We start from the raw sequence: 14,964 nt of genomic DNA, 5'->3' as shown, positions 1-14,964 counted from the left end.
AGATCAGCGCACGATAAAAAAAGCACAGCGCGCCCCGAGCAGCCGCTCTCCCCCAGATTCGGAACGCCATACTAGCCGGCATTGCTTAAACACGTGCCTGTGAGCAGCCACTAGCAAGATGAGTTCTAAGGTATCAGAAAAGCCTAAAAGAGCTCGTAAGGGTGTTACTCAGCGTAAAACTAGACCTAATTAAGCGTTTCGATAGTGGTGAACAAAGTAAGGACAACGTGAGTTTGACTTGTGGAAGTTGACGAAGATGATGTTGAAGAGGTTTTGACGTCCCATGACCAAGAACTGATAGATGAAGAGCTGATGCAATTGGAAGAGGAAAGGATAACAATCGAAACTGAATGAGTAATGATGAAGTACGACTTTAATTTTGAAAGGGTACATCGGTTTGGGCATATTTGCAAGATGGTTTGAATGCTTACAAAGAACTGTATGATCTAAAAATACGCAAAGTTAGCAGTCAAGCAATCCTTCCACATCAGCCACAGCAGATGACGAACCTCGACCTTCGACATCGAGGCAGGCAGATATAGAAGAAGGTGACCTGCCTACCCTCATGGAAACAGACGATGATGAGATGACATCCCAGTGTCCCACCAGCCCAACCCCCAGGCTGCGGACAGATACCGATTCGCGGAGAATGCAGCGGTAGCCGGGAGGCACACAGCGCATCTTTAAGAAAAAAGCCGAAATAAACATGCTAATTAATTAGGTGCCGCCCGGCACGTAATTGTTGGCCCAGATCAGAGGCGCAATCACACCACCCAAACTCTGGCAACTCAGCCTAACACACCATCATCAGTGTGCTCGGCAAGCTGATTTCCCGATTCCCGTAAGTGATACTACACTGTACGTACATTATTTCTACTTTATATCGGCTGTGTATTTTTACGTGTTATTTGGTATGATTTGGCAGCTTCATAGCTTAAAGGTTACTGGAGAGAGTGTTTCTGCCAACAGCGCTTACGCGTGTTTCTGCCGAGAGCACTTGCGTGAGATTTTTGCTACGGAGAACAGTGCGGCAATGATTGTGGAAAAGTATTTCTACTTTATATAGGCTGTGTATTTATCAAATCATTCCTGCTTTTACTATATGTTACTGTTATTTTAGGTTTTATGTGTTATTTGGCATGATTTGGTAGGTTATTTTTGGGTCTGCGAACGCTCACAAAATTTTCCCATATAACTAAATGGTAATTGCTTCTTTGCTTTACGACATTCCGGCTTACGAACTGTTTCATAGGAACGCTCTACCTTCGGATGGCGGGGGATACCTGTACTTATATATCCTGTTCCTTAGAATATCTTCCAATAACTTTCTCAGAACTGAAGTCAGACTCACCAGCCTATAATTTCCTGGTTTATGTTTAGGGTCTTTTTTAAACAGCAGAGCAACAGTTGCTATCCTCCAATCCTCTGGTACCTCTCCTGCTGCTAAGGATGATTCAAATATCTCTGCTAGGGCCCAGCAATTTCTGTACTTGCCTCCCCTAGAGTCCAAGAGAACAACTTATCAGGCCCTAGGGATTTATCCACCCTGAGGATTGCAAATGAACACCTCCTCCTCTGTAATCTGTACAGGGGCCATGAAGTTGATGCTGGTTTGCTTCACTTCTATAGACTTTGTGCCCATCTCAGATGAAAAAAAAGTATTTAAGATCTCCCTCATCTGTTTTGGCTCCACACATGGATTACCATTCTGGACTTCCAAAGGACCAATTTTGTCCCTCGCAATCCTTTTGCTCTAAATGTATCTGTAGAATCCCTTAGGATTGTCCTTCACCTTGTCAGCTAGAGCACCACTTCATGCCTTCTTTGAGCCTTCCTGATTTATTTCTTAAGTGTTCTCTTGCACTTCTTACACTCCATAAGCACCTCATTTGTTCCTACTTGCCAATACCTGCTATGCATCTCCTTTTCTCTTCCTAACCAGGGCCTCAATATCTCTTGAAATCCAAGGTTCCCTACATTTGTTTCCTTTACCTTTTAGTCTGATGGGTACATACTGTACAAGCTTTGTGTCTCAAAATTTCATTTTTGAAGGCCTCCCACTTCCCAAGTACACCTTTGTTGGAAAACAGCTGAACCCAATCCACACTTGCCATATCATTCCTGGCACCATCAAAATTGGCCTTTCTCCAATTTAGAATCTCAACCCACAGACCAGACCTAACTTTTTTGCATATTTACTTTGAAACTAGTGGTATTGTGATTACTGGATGCAAAGTGTTCCCCTACACAATCCTCTGTCACCTGCCTTGTCACGTTCCCTAATAGCAAATCCAGTATCATGCAGTCTTGTTAGGACTTCTACATACTGATGGAAGAAACTTCCCTGAACATATTTGACAAACCCTGTCCCATCTAGTATGGGATATCCCATCAATATGTGGAAAATTAAAATCAGCTATATAACAACCTTATGTCTTTTGCAACAGTCAGCGATCTCTTGACAAACTTGTTCCTCTAAATCCCTCGGACTGTTGGGTGGTCTGTAATATAGCCCCTTTAACATGGTTATACCTTTCTTATTTCTCAGTTCCACCCATAGTCGAGTTCCCCTGTTTGTCCTGACAGACCACTGCTGTGACATTTTCCCTGACTTGTAAAGCCACCCCTCCTCCTTTAAACCTTAGCTCTTGGTTGTGTCTAAAACCCCAGAATATTGAGCTGCCAGTCCTGCCCCACCTGCAACCAAGTCTCACTAATGGCTGCAACATCATAATTCCAGGTATGTCATCTGCCTCTCGTACGATACTTCTTACATAGAGATATACGCAGTTCAGGACAGTAGTTGCACCATGCTCAACCTTTTGATTCCTGATTTTGTCTGAGCTCTTACCAACATTGGCCCCTAGAAACTGCCTACTAAGTGTTCTGGCACTCTGGTTCCTATACCCCTGCAACTCTAGTTTAAACCCCACTATACAGCACTAGCAAACCTTCCTGCTAGGATATTAGACCCCCTCCAGTTCAGGTGCAAACCGACCCTTTTATACAGGTCCAAACTTCTCTGGAAGAAAGCCAAATGACCCAAAAATCATATGTCTTTGCTACTACACCAACTCCTTAGTCACATGTTAAACTGTATGATCTTCCTAGCTCTGGCCTCACTAGCATGTGGCACGGGTCGCAATCCTGAGGTCGCAACCTTGGAGATCCTGTCCTTTAACTTAGTTCCTAACTCCCTGAACTCCCTCTGGAGAACTTCACTTGTCCTACGCATGTCATTGGTACCAAAATAGACCATGACCTCTAGCTGTTCACCCTCCCACTTAAGAATGCTAAGGAATCAATCCAAGATGTCCCGGACCCTGGCACCAGGGAGGCAACATATCATCCAGGAATCTTGTTCTTGCCCTCAGAACCTCCTGTCCATTTCCTTAACTAATGAATCCCCTATCACCAAGTACACCTCTTCTCCTCCCTTCTCTTCTGAGTTACATAGCCAGACTCAGTGCCAGAGACCCAACTGCTGTGACTTTCCTCTGTTAGGTCGTTCCCCCCCAACAGTATCCAAAGTGGTTTACCTGTTGTTGAAGGGAATAGCCACAGAGGCATTCTGCACTCCTTTCATCTTCCTGACTGTCACCCAGTTTCCCGTGTCCTGCACCTTGTGTGTAACTACCTTTCTATATGTCCTATCACCCCTTCAGTCTCACGAATGATCCAATATTTATCCAGTTCATGCTCCAACTCCTTAATGCAGATTGGGAGAAGCTGCAGTTGGATGCGCTTCTCGCAGATGTACTCACCAGGGTCACTGGAGGTCTCCCTGCCTTCCTACATCTCACAAGGGGAGCATTCAACTATCCTCCCTGGCATATCTGCTGTCCTAACTGAGCAGGTGTAATTTGCCTAGAGCTTTTTATTTTTAGGTTTCTCTGACTGAAGCCTCTCTTTACTGAAGCTTCGAAGAGCTAAAGCCTGAAGATTGTTACTCTGACTCTGTCAGCTGTGATGGTGGCCGCAGCGCTGGCCTCTGCTTTCCTTTAATTTGCTCCAAACGCCGATTGGTTGCTGGTCAGATCTCAATTGCACTGCCGCGATCTGCCGATGCCTTTTTCTACTCAGTCAGTGGACCTGAGTGAAATCCCCTCCTCTCAAACTTCTGATGTCCGGATTGGTCGCTAGTCAGCGCTCAATTACATAGAATTTGTGATCCTGGTTCTGGGATACAGCCTGCGGATGCACTGGGACACATCAGCAGTGACGTAACCTAGGGTCGTTGGGTGTGCTGGGTCTTTCAACATCATACACCCCCGCCCAGGTGACCCAGCCAGGGTTGATCAGACCCCAGCTTGTGTCCCAACAACATTGGCCCACGGATCTCCCCTCCTGATCCACAGCCATCTGGAGGCTCTCTCAGCGGCCTCTGTGATGGTCCTGATAGCTTTCCTCTTGCCAGACCCAGTGATGCCTAGTAGGGTGCAGACTCTGCAGAGTGAGTGGCCAGCAAAACCCCTGCACTCAACTTCGATGGGCTCACAGCGAGCCTCCCAGCCTTGTCCCCAGCACTGATCCACCAGCTCCTGGTACTTGGCCCACTTCCACTCACTTGCCTCCTCAATGCGGTCCTCCCAGGGAACTGACAACACGATGAGGACAACCTGCTTCAAGGACACTGAAGAAAGGACCACATCCGGCCTCAGTGAAGTTGTTGCTTTTTGGTCGGGAAACTTCAGCTGCCTCCCCAGGTCAACTTGAAGCAGCCAATCTGCTGCGGTGCTAAGCAGGCCCGATGATGACGCTGGTCTGGGCTGACGTAGGGGCCGTGCTCCGGCTCTGACAAAGGAGATGTTCTTCCTCTGACCACCCTGTTTGCTGGTGGTCATGGCCATCACAAAGCTCTCTGCCACTGCCTTCAGCACCTGGTCATGACGCCACTGGTAGCGACCTTCCCCCAAGGCTTTAGGGCAGCTGCTAAGGATGTGCTCCAGTGATCCTCTTCCTGGACAGAGAGGACATGCTGGTGTATCGCTCTTGCCCCTGGCATGGAGGTTTGCAGGGCTTGGCAAGAGATCATAGACAGCCTGGATCATAAATTTAATGCACTGGGGTTCTGCCTGCCAGATGTCAGACCAGGAGATTTTCCGCTCCAGCGCACCTTCCCATCTTGTCCATGCTCCCTGCTGCCGCATGCCCACCATCCTGCTATTCCTCTCCTCTTCAATGCCAGACCGCACTTCCTGCAGGACTCGTTGGTGTCTGACCTTGCCTTTGGCCTTGTCATAGCGAGGTTGTGAACCAAAGCCCAGCCCTGCTCGCCCAGTTGACACTGTCCCCACCAAAGCCCTGTGTCTCAGCCAGGACTCTGCTACCACCAGCCCTTCCTGAGCCTTCCACCTCCTGTCCGTCCGCACCTGGATGCCTGCTGCTGCCACTTTAGGGCCCTTGGAATCCTTGTACTGCAGCACCTCTCTTGTGCGGGAAACCCTGAACTCCTCGTCCAGGCTGCTGAAGGGAAGTGACAGCTTATTGCACGTTCCGTACAGTGCTGCACCGCTCAGACTACGAGGTAGGCCCAGCCACCTTCGAAGGTAGTTACTGACCTTCCTCTCCAGCAACTCCACAGTTGTCACAGGCACCTCGTATACCAGTAGCAGCCACAGGATTCGGGGTAGGATGCTATGCTGGTTAATCCAGGCTTTGAACCTTCCAGGTAGGCTTGACTTGTCCATCGTGGTGAGCCAGCTCTCAAGCTGATCACACGGCAGCTGCATCTCTGCGGGTATAGTCGAAGACCTTCCCCAAGCTTTTGACTGGCTTGTCGGTGATAGACGGAATTGATTCAAATTCTGTTTTCTCCATGGTGTGCACACATTATGGTAGGCAAGACCTGATGAGGTGTTGGAACTGGAAACTGTGAGAGATATAGTGGATCAGAAATTTCCTGCAAGCCATATTTTCGTGACTTGACTGGTTGAGGTAATAGGATGTACAAGGACTGCTGAAATCACCTGGAGAAATTGTGCATCAATGTGGCATAAATATGATTTTCAACTAGAGATGATGCACTTCCTTTATTTTAACCTCCGACTAGGGGTACATCATGGAGTAAGTTGTTCTGGCTCTTCAAGCCACACCGCCCCACAACCCCTGTCTCACTGAGGGCGGGGAAATCTAGTCTGTAGCATCAAGTGATCCTTTTAGTTCAAGTTCAATCCTCAAAGTAAATGTATTATCAAATTATATATATGTTCCCATATATTGCTGTGAGATTCATTTTCTTGCAGACATTCGAGAAGAAATAAGTGTAATAGATTTCACTAAAAAAAACTGTACATAAACAAATTCTGACAAACAACCAATGTGCGAAAGAAGACAAGCTGCACAAATAATGATGATTATGGAGACACGTAGTCCTCTTTTACTGTCATTTAGTAATGCAGCATTAAGAAATGATACATTATTTCCTCTGGTGTGATATCACAAAACACAGGACAAACCAAGACTGAAAAAACTGACAAAACCACATAATTATAACATATAGTTACAAACACTGTAACAATACCATAAGCTGATGAAGAAGTCCGTGAGGACAGTAAGGTTCAAAGTTTCTCAAATGTCCCACATCTCATGCAGACAGAAGGAAGAAAAACTCTCCCTAATACGGAGAACATGAGTTGTTGTAAAGAATGCTTGAAAGTAAGTCTGTAGGTTATAAAATCAGTTTAGATTAGTGGTAAATGTAATTATCCTTACCAGTTCAGGAGCCTGATGGTAATAGAGTAATAACTGTTTCCGAACCTGGTGGTATAGGGCCTAAGGCTTCTGTGCTACCTGACCAATGGTAGCAGCAAGAAGAGGGCATGGTCTGGATGGTGGGACTTTGATGATGGATGCTGTTTTCTTGTGGTAGCCCACCATGTAAATGCACTCAATGGTGGGGAAAGGTTGCCTGTGGTGGATGGAGTGGGCCATCTCCATCACTCTCTGTAGCCCTTTTCATTTCTGGGCAGACCGTTATGCTTCCAGTTAGGATACTCTCCACTGTGTATCTATAGAAGTTTGTCGAAGATTTTGGTGACGTGCTAAATCTGCATGAACTTCAAAGACAGTAGAGGTGCTGTTGTGCCTGATTTGTGATGACACTTGTGTGCTGGTCCAGGACGTATCCTCTGACATGTTAACATCGAGGAATTCAGCTACTGACACTCTCTACCTGCATTCTCCAAATGATGACTAACACATGGACCTCTGGATTCTACCTCCTGTAGTCAATAATCAGCTCTTTAGTTTTGCTGATGTTGAGTGAGAGGTTCCGCACTGTACCAATTGGTGTCTATCAGTGATGAGATTGAGGCTCTAGTTGCCCTCAATCAATGCCCAGGTCTTGGAGCTTAGTGATGTGTTTTGAGGGGATGATAGTGTTGAATGCTAAGCTGTAGTCAATGAAGAGCATTCTGGCATATGCATATTCACATAATAAATGAATAAAATGATGAACAGGAAGATTAAAACAGTTCCACAAATTTGAGATAATCAGTTATCTCTTAAAAATTCAGTTTTGCCTACCCAATAATAGAAGGGTTTTCCAAAGTTAATTCTACAAGCACCTGGGTATAATAGTGATTAAATTGCTGGATTTGCAGCCAGAATCCAAAAGTTCAAAGTTCAAAGTAAATTTATTTACAAGGTACATATATGGCACAAAATATAACCCTGAGATTCATTTTCTTGCAGATATACTCAATAAATCAGACGGATCTCCATATCGACTCTGCCCTGGCTTGCGCCCTGGAGGGGGCACTCCCCAGTGACTACCAGAGGCGCAGTACCCATGGTCGACCACGACTGACGGAGGCCACACACTCAATAAATCCAATAACCATAATAGAATATTTTAAAGGCCATCAAACTGATTAACTCACGCTGATTTGAATGTATTTCTATGTACACTGACTGTTCTATTTATTATAAATTATTATAAATTACTATGGTTGCATATTGCACATTTAGACGGAGACGTAACGTAAAGATTTTTATTCCTCATGTATGTGAAGGATGTAAGAAATCAAGTCAATTCAATTGAATTCAATTCAAGACCGCACTAACGGTGGACAACAGTGTACAAAAGAAAACAAACTGTGCAAATACAAAAATACTAATAACAAATAAATAAATAATCAATAAATATTGAGAACATGAGATGAAGAGTCCTTGAAAGTGAGTCCATAGGTTGTGGGAATAGTTCAATGAAGGGGCAGGTGAAGCTGAGTGAAGTTATCTCCTTTGGTTCAAGAGCCTGATGGCTGGGGGGTTAATACCTGTTCCTGAACCTGGTGGTGTGAGTCCTGAGGCTCCTGTACCTTCTTCCTGATAGCGTCAGCAAGAAGAGAACATGCTGGGGGTCCAGATGATGAATGCAGCTTTTGTGTAGATGTACTCAATGGTAGGGAGAGCTTTACCTGTGATGGACTGGGCCATATCCTCTACTTTTGTAGTATTATCCATTCAAAGGCAATTGTGTTTCTATGCCAAGTAGTGATGCAGCCACTACTCTTCACCACACATCTATAAAAGTTGGTCAAAATTTTAGATGTCGTACCAAATTTTCTCAAACTTCTAAGGAAGTAGAGGCACTGTTGTACTTTCTTTATAATTGCACTTACGTACTGGGCGCAGGACAGGTCTCTGAAATGATGACACTAAGGAACTTAAGGTTGCTGACCCTCTTCTCCTCAGATCTCCTGATGAGAACTGGCCCTTGGATGTCCAGTTTCTTCCTCCTGAAGTCAATAATCAGCTCCTTGGTCTTGCTGACATTAAGAAAGAGTTTGTTGGTGTTGCACCACTCAGCCAGATTTTCAAACTCCCTCCTATATGTTGATTCGTTACAACCTTTGATTTGCCCAATAGTGGTGTCATCAGCAAACTAAATATGACATTGGAGTTGTGCTTAGCCTCACAGTCATAAGTGTAAAGTGAGTAGAGCAGGGGGCTTTGTAAAAAACCTTGTGAAGCACCTTTGCCGAGAGAGATAGTAGAAGAGGTGTTGTTGCCAATCCAAACTGCCTGCCATTTTAAGGGAAATCAAGGAACCAATTGCATAAGAAGCTAGTGTTGAATGCCGAGTTGCAGTCAGTAAAAAACATCCTGATTTGGGCTTCTTTGCTGTCCATAAGTTGCAGCTTTGAGTGAAGAGCCAATGAAATGGCATCTGCTGTGGACCTGTTGTGCCAGTAGGCAAACTGGAGTGAATCCAAGTCGTTTCTCAGTCAGAAGTTGATATGTTTCATCACCAACTTTTCAAAGCGCTTCATCACAGTGGATGTAACTGCTACTGGATGTTAGTCACGGAGGCAGGTTACCACATTCTTTTTAAGCACTGGTATAATTGAAACCTGCGTGAAGCAGATAGGTACATCAGACTGCCAAAGAGGCTAAAGACTTCAATGAACACTCCAGCCAGTTGATCAGCACAGGACTTTAGTACTTGGCCAGGTATCACATCTGGGCCAGATGCTTTCTGTGGGTTTACCCTCCTGGCATGTCAGCCTCAGAGACTGAAATAATTTTGTCATCAGGTTTGTGATTGTTCTTCCATATTTTGATGGTCAAAGTGAGCATAGAAAGAATTGAACTCATCTGGAAGCCCTTTAGTCACCTATGTTGCTTGATTTCACTTTGTAAGAGGTGATAGCATTCAAGCCCTGCCACGGCTGTCGAGTATCTTTCATTGATTCAAGTTTAATCCAGAATTGCCACTTTGCCTGTGAGATGGCTTTCTGGAGATCGTACCTAGCCCTCTTATAACTTTCTTGGTAACGAGACTTAAATGCCTCTGACATGGCCCTCAGCAGATTGCGGATCTCTTCGTTCATCCAGGGCTTTTGGTTGGGGAAGACTCTGAATGATTTTGAGGGGACACATTCATCTACGACTGTTTTCATAAAGTTCATGACAACCGTAGTGTATCCATTCAGATGAGATCATCCAGATAGTTTATTCCAATATTATCTGTGAATCCCAAAGACATCTGATAATTTAAATTATTAATACTTTGGGAAATTGGATTTATTTTATAAGAAAAGCTCACCTTGGTAACAATAAGTGTTGGTGCGTGGCCAAGTGGTTAAGACGTTAGACTACTGATCTGAAGGTCGCGAGTTCGAGCCTCAGCTGAGTCAGTGTGTTGTGTCCTTGAGCAAAGCACTTAACTACACATTGCTCCTGCATGTTTATAGCCCAGTGGCGGCGGTTGGTGCAGTATGGACAAGACAAGAGTAAGTATCACTGGTTTTACAGAAGTTTATGGGGAGGAAATCTGCCACATGGTGAGACCTCAAACCCATGTTGACTTTTAACGGCCTTCTCAGTTCTGAGCCAAATGGGGATGGGCAATAAGTGACAATATAACTGGCAACATTCATCTCCAATGAACAAATAAAAAAGCTAGATATCTGAAATAAATACAGAAAATGATAGGTTAGTCAACCACTATGGTGAGAGAACAAGAATTGAAATTAAAGTCATAAAATGAGAGTTCACTGCTCAGTGTGTTAGTGGTGACATTGACAGAGACAATGTATTGCCATCTTACTTAAATAAATCGATTTCATGGTGGAACTTCTACTCTTTACTGAAAAGGAAAATTAGATGCATGCTGGATGTGGGCAAATACCCTTTGAAAATCACACAAGATTCTGAGTAAAATCCTGGAGTATAATTTGAGTTATTCATCACCATGCATGATTGTTTTGATGAAATTTAAAATCATTCCAGGAAACAAATATGCTACAGAGAAACATTCAATGAAAAGAACAAATTAACCTTTTGAAAAGGGGTTGGGATGGGCTGGGGGAGAAACACCTTGTGATTTTTTTTCAGTTAGTCTTGAAAATCACGTTTCATCTTTTTAGTTTAATGAAATTCTCCAATGACTAAATCTTGCTTTGATGAGTGGCACATTCTCACTCAAATCCATCTTGCTTGAGTCTTGGTGAAGGGTCTGAGCCTGAAATGTCAATTGTTTATTTCCCTTCTTAGATGCTGCCTGACCTGCTAAGTTCTTCCAGTATTTTGTGTGTGTTGCTCAAGATTTCTGCAGAATCTGTTGTGTCTCTACTTGACAAGATGTTGTTAAAAATAGTAGAAAGAACAAGCCAGGGAACTATAGGTCCATCTGCAGTAGAATAGTTATTGAAAGGAATTCTAAGGGTCATACTGTAATCTGCCAGCATTTAGATAGACAGCATCTGATTAGGAGGAGTCAGCATGGCTTCGTGTGTGAGATGTCATGCTTGACAAACCTTTTGGAGTTCTTTGAAGAAATAACATCAGAGGTTGCTGAGGGTTGGGCAGTGTACGTTCTCTGTTTGCAGTTGAGTTAGGCTTTCAGCAAGGTCCCAGTTGGTAGGCTGTTCTGGAAGGTGAGGTCCCATGGAATCCAGTAAGATTTAGCCACTTTTATCCAAAATTAGCCCAGAGGCTGGTGATTGAAGGTTGTTTCTTGGAATGGAGGCCAGTGACTAGTGGTGTTGTGACCCTTGCTATTTGTTATTTATGTAAATAATTTGGATGTGGATGCACAAGGCTTGATCAGCAAGTTTGTTGACAACACAAAATTAGGAGATACTGATAGTGAAGAAAGTTATTGTAATTTACAAGGAGCTCTTGACCAGTTAGGAGAATGGGCCATGGAGTGGCAAATTAACTTCAATACAGCTAAGCATGATGTGATGCATTTTGGTAAGGCAAACCAGTCTAGGGCTTATACTGTGATTGGTGGGGCACTATAGAGTGTAGTGGAACAGCCAGACCTAGGACTACAAATACATAGCTCATTTGAAGTAATGTCCCAAGTAGGATGGTGAAAAAGACATTTAGCATGTTTCCTTCAGTCGTAGCAATGAGCATAGGAGTTGAGACATTATGTCTCATTATGGGGTGGGAATCAAATTAAAGCGGCTAGGTGTGAGGAGGTTAGTTCACAACAGAGGGATGGGAACCAGTGCAGAGAGACAGAGGGGTGTAAAGTGAGCGTAGAAGCAAAAAGTACAAAGGGGAAAAGTAAAAGTGGCAGGCCGACAAATCCAGGGCAAGCATTAAAAAGGGCTAAGAGAGTTGTAAAAGAGTGCCTGAAGGCTTTATGTGTCAATGCAAGGAGCATTCGTAATAAGGTGGATGAATTGAAAGTGCAGATTGTTATTAATGATTATGATATAGTTGGGATCACAGAGACATGGCTCCAGGGTGACCAGGGATGGGAGCTCAACGTTCAGGGATATTCAATATTCAGGAGGGATAGACACGAAGGAAGGGGAGGTGGGGTGGCGTTGCTGGTTAAAAAAGAGATTAACGCAATAGAAAGGAAGGACATAAGCCGGGAAGATGTGGAATCGATATGGGTAGAGCTGCGTAACACTAAGGGGCAGAAGACGCTGGTGGGAGTTGTGTACAGGCCACCTAACAGTAGTAGTGAGGTCGGAGATGGTATTAAACAGGAAATTAGAAATGTGTGCAATAAAGGAACAGCAGTTATAATGGGTGACTTCAATCTACATGTAGACTGGGTGAACCAAATTGGTAAAGGTGCTGAGGAAGAGGATTTCTTGGAATGTATGCGGGATGGTTTTTTGAACCAACATGTCGAGGAACCGACTAGAGAGCAGGCTATTCTGGACTGGGTTTTGAGCAATGAGGAAGGGTTAATTAGCGATCTTGTCGTGAGAGGCCCCTTGGGTAAGAGTGACCATAATATGGTGGAATTCTTCATTAACATGGAGAGTGACGTAGTTAATTCAGAAACAAAGGTTCTGAACTTAAAGAGGGGTAACTTTGAAGGTATGAGACATGAATTAGCTAAGATAGACTGGCAAATGACACTTCAAGGATTGACGGTGGATATGCAATGGCAGGCATTTAAAGGTTGCATGGATGAACTACAACAATTGTTCATCCCAGTTTGGCAAAAGAATAAATCAAGGAAGGTAGTGCACCCGTGGCTGACAAGAGAAATTAGGGATAGTATCAATTCCAAAGAAGTAGCATACAAATTAGCCAGAGAAAGTGGCTCACCTGAGGACTGGGAGAAATTCAGAGTTCAGCAGAGGAGGACAAAGGGCTTAATTAGGAAGGGGAAAAAAGATTATGAGAGAAAACTGGCAGAGAACATAAAAACGGACTGTAAAAGCTTTTATAGATATGTAAAAAGGAAAAGACTGATAAAGACAAATGTAGGTCCCCTGCAAACAGAAACAGGTGAATTGATTATGGGGAGCAAGGACATGGCAGACCAATTGAATAATTACTTTGGTTCTGTCTTCACTAAGGAGGACATAAATAATCTTCCAGAAATAGTAAGGGACAGAGGGTCCAGTGAGATGGAGGAACTGAGCGAAATACATGTTAGTAGGGAAGTGGTGTTAGGTAAATTGAAGGGATTGAAGGCAGATAAATCCCCAGGGCCAGATGGTCTGCATCCCAGAGTGCTTAAGGAAGTGGCCCAAGAAATAGTGGATGCATTAGTGATAATTTTTCAAAACTCGTTAGATTCTGGACTAGTTCCTGAGGATTGGAGGGTGGCTAATGTAACCCCACTTTTTAAAAAAGGAGGGAGAGAGAAACCGGGGAATCATAGGCCGGTTAGCCTAACGTCGGTGGTGGGGAAACTGCTGGAGTCAGTTATCAAGGATGTGATAACAGCACATTTGGAAAGCGGTGAAATGATCGGACAAAGTCAGCATGGATTTGTGAAAGGAAAATCATGTCTGACGAATCTCATAGAATTTTTTGAGGATGTAACTAGTAGAGTGGATAGGGGAGAACCAGTGGATGTGGTATATTTGGATTTTCAAAAGGCTTTTGACAAGGTCCCACATAGGAGATTAGTGTGCAAACTTAAAGCACACGGTATTGGGGGTAAGGTATTGGTGTGGGTGGAGAATTGGTTAGCAGACAGGAAGCAAAGAGTGGGAATAAACGGGACCTTTTCAGAATGGCAGGCGGTGACTAGTGGGGTACCGCAAGGCTCAGTGCTGGGACCCCAGTTGTTTACAATATATATTAATGACTTGGATGAGGGAATTAAATGCAGCATCTCCAAGTTTGCGGATGACACGAAGCTGGGTGGCAGTGTTAGCAGTGAGGAGGATGCTAAGAGGATGCAGGGTGACTTGGATAGGTTGGGTGAGTGGGCAAACTCATGGCAGATGCAATTTAATGTGGATAAATGTGAAGTTATCCACTTTGGTGGCAAAAATAGGAAAACAGATTATTATCTGAATGGTGGCCGATTAGGAAAAGGGGAGGTGCAACGAGACCTGGGTGTCATTATACACCAGTCATTGAAAGTGGGCATGCAGGTACAGCAGGCGGTGAAAAAGGCGAACGGTATGCTGGCATTTATAGCGAGAGGATTCGAGTACAGGAGCAGGGAGGTACTACTGCAGTTGTACAAGGCCTTGGTGAGACCACACCTGGAGTATTGTGTGCAGTTTTGGTCCCCTAATCTGAGGAAAGACATCTTTGCCATAGAGGGAGTACAAAGAAGGTTCACCAGATTGATTCCTGGGATGGCAGGTCTTTCATATGAAGAAAGACTGGATGAACTGGGCTTGTACTCGTTGGAATTTAGAAGATTGAGGGGGGATCTGATTGAAACGTATAAGATCCTAAAGGGATTGGACAGGCTAGATGCAGGAAGATTGTTCCCGATGTTGGGGAGGTCTAGAACGAGGGGTCACAGTTTGAGGATAGAGGGGAAGCCTTTTAGGACCGAGGTTAGGAAAAACTTCTTCACACAGAGAGTGGTGAATCTGTGGAATTCTCTGCCACAGCAAACTGTTGAGGCCAGTTCATTAGCTATGTTTAAAAGGAAGTTAGATATGGCCCTTGTGGCTACAGGGGTCAGGGGGTATGGAGGGAAGGCTGGGTTCTGAGTTGGATGATCAGCCATGATCATAATAAATGGCGGTGCAGGCTCGAAGGGCCGAATGGCCTACTCCTGCA

The sequence above is a fragment of the Mobula hypostoma genome, chromosome 1 (assembly GCF_963921235.1).
Source record: "Mobula hypostoma chromosome 1, sMobHyp1.1, whole genome shotgun sequence".
Lineage (NCBI taxonomy): Eukaryota > Metazoa > Chordata > Chondrichthyes > Myliobatiformes > Myliobatidae > Mobula > Mobula hypostoma.
The sequence above is the reverse complement of the archived record's forward strand: the minus strand, read 5'-3'. Positions refer to the sequence as shown.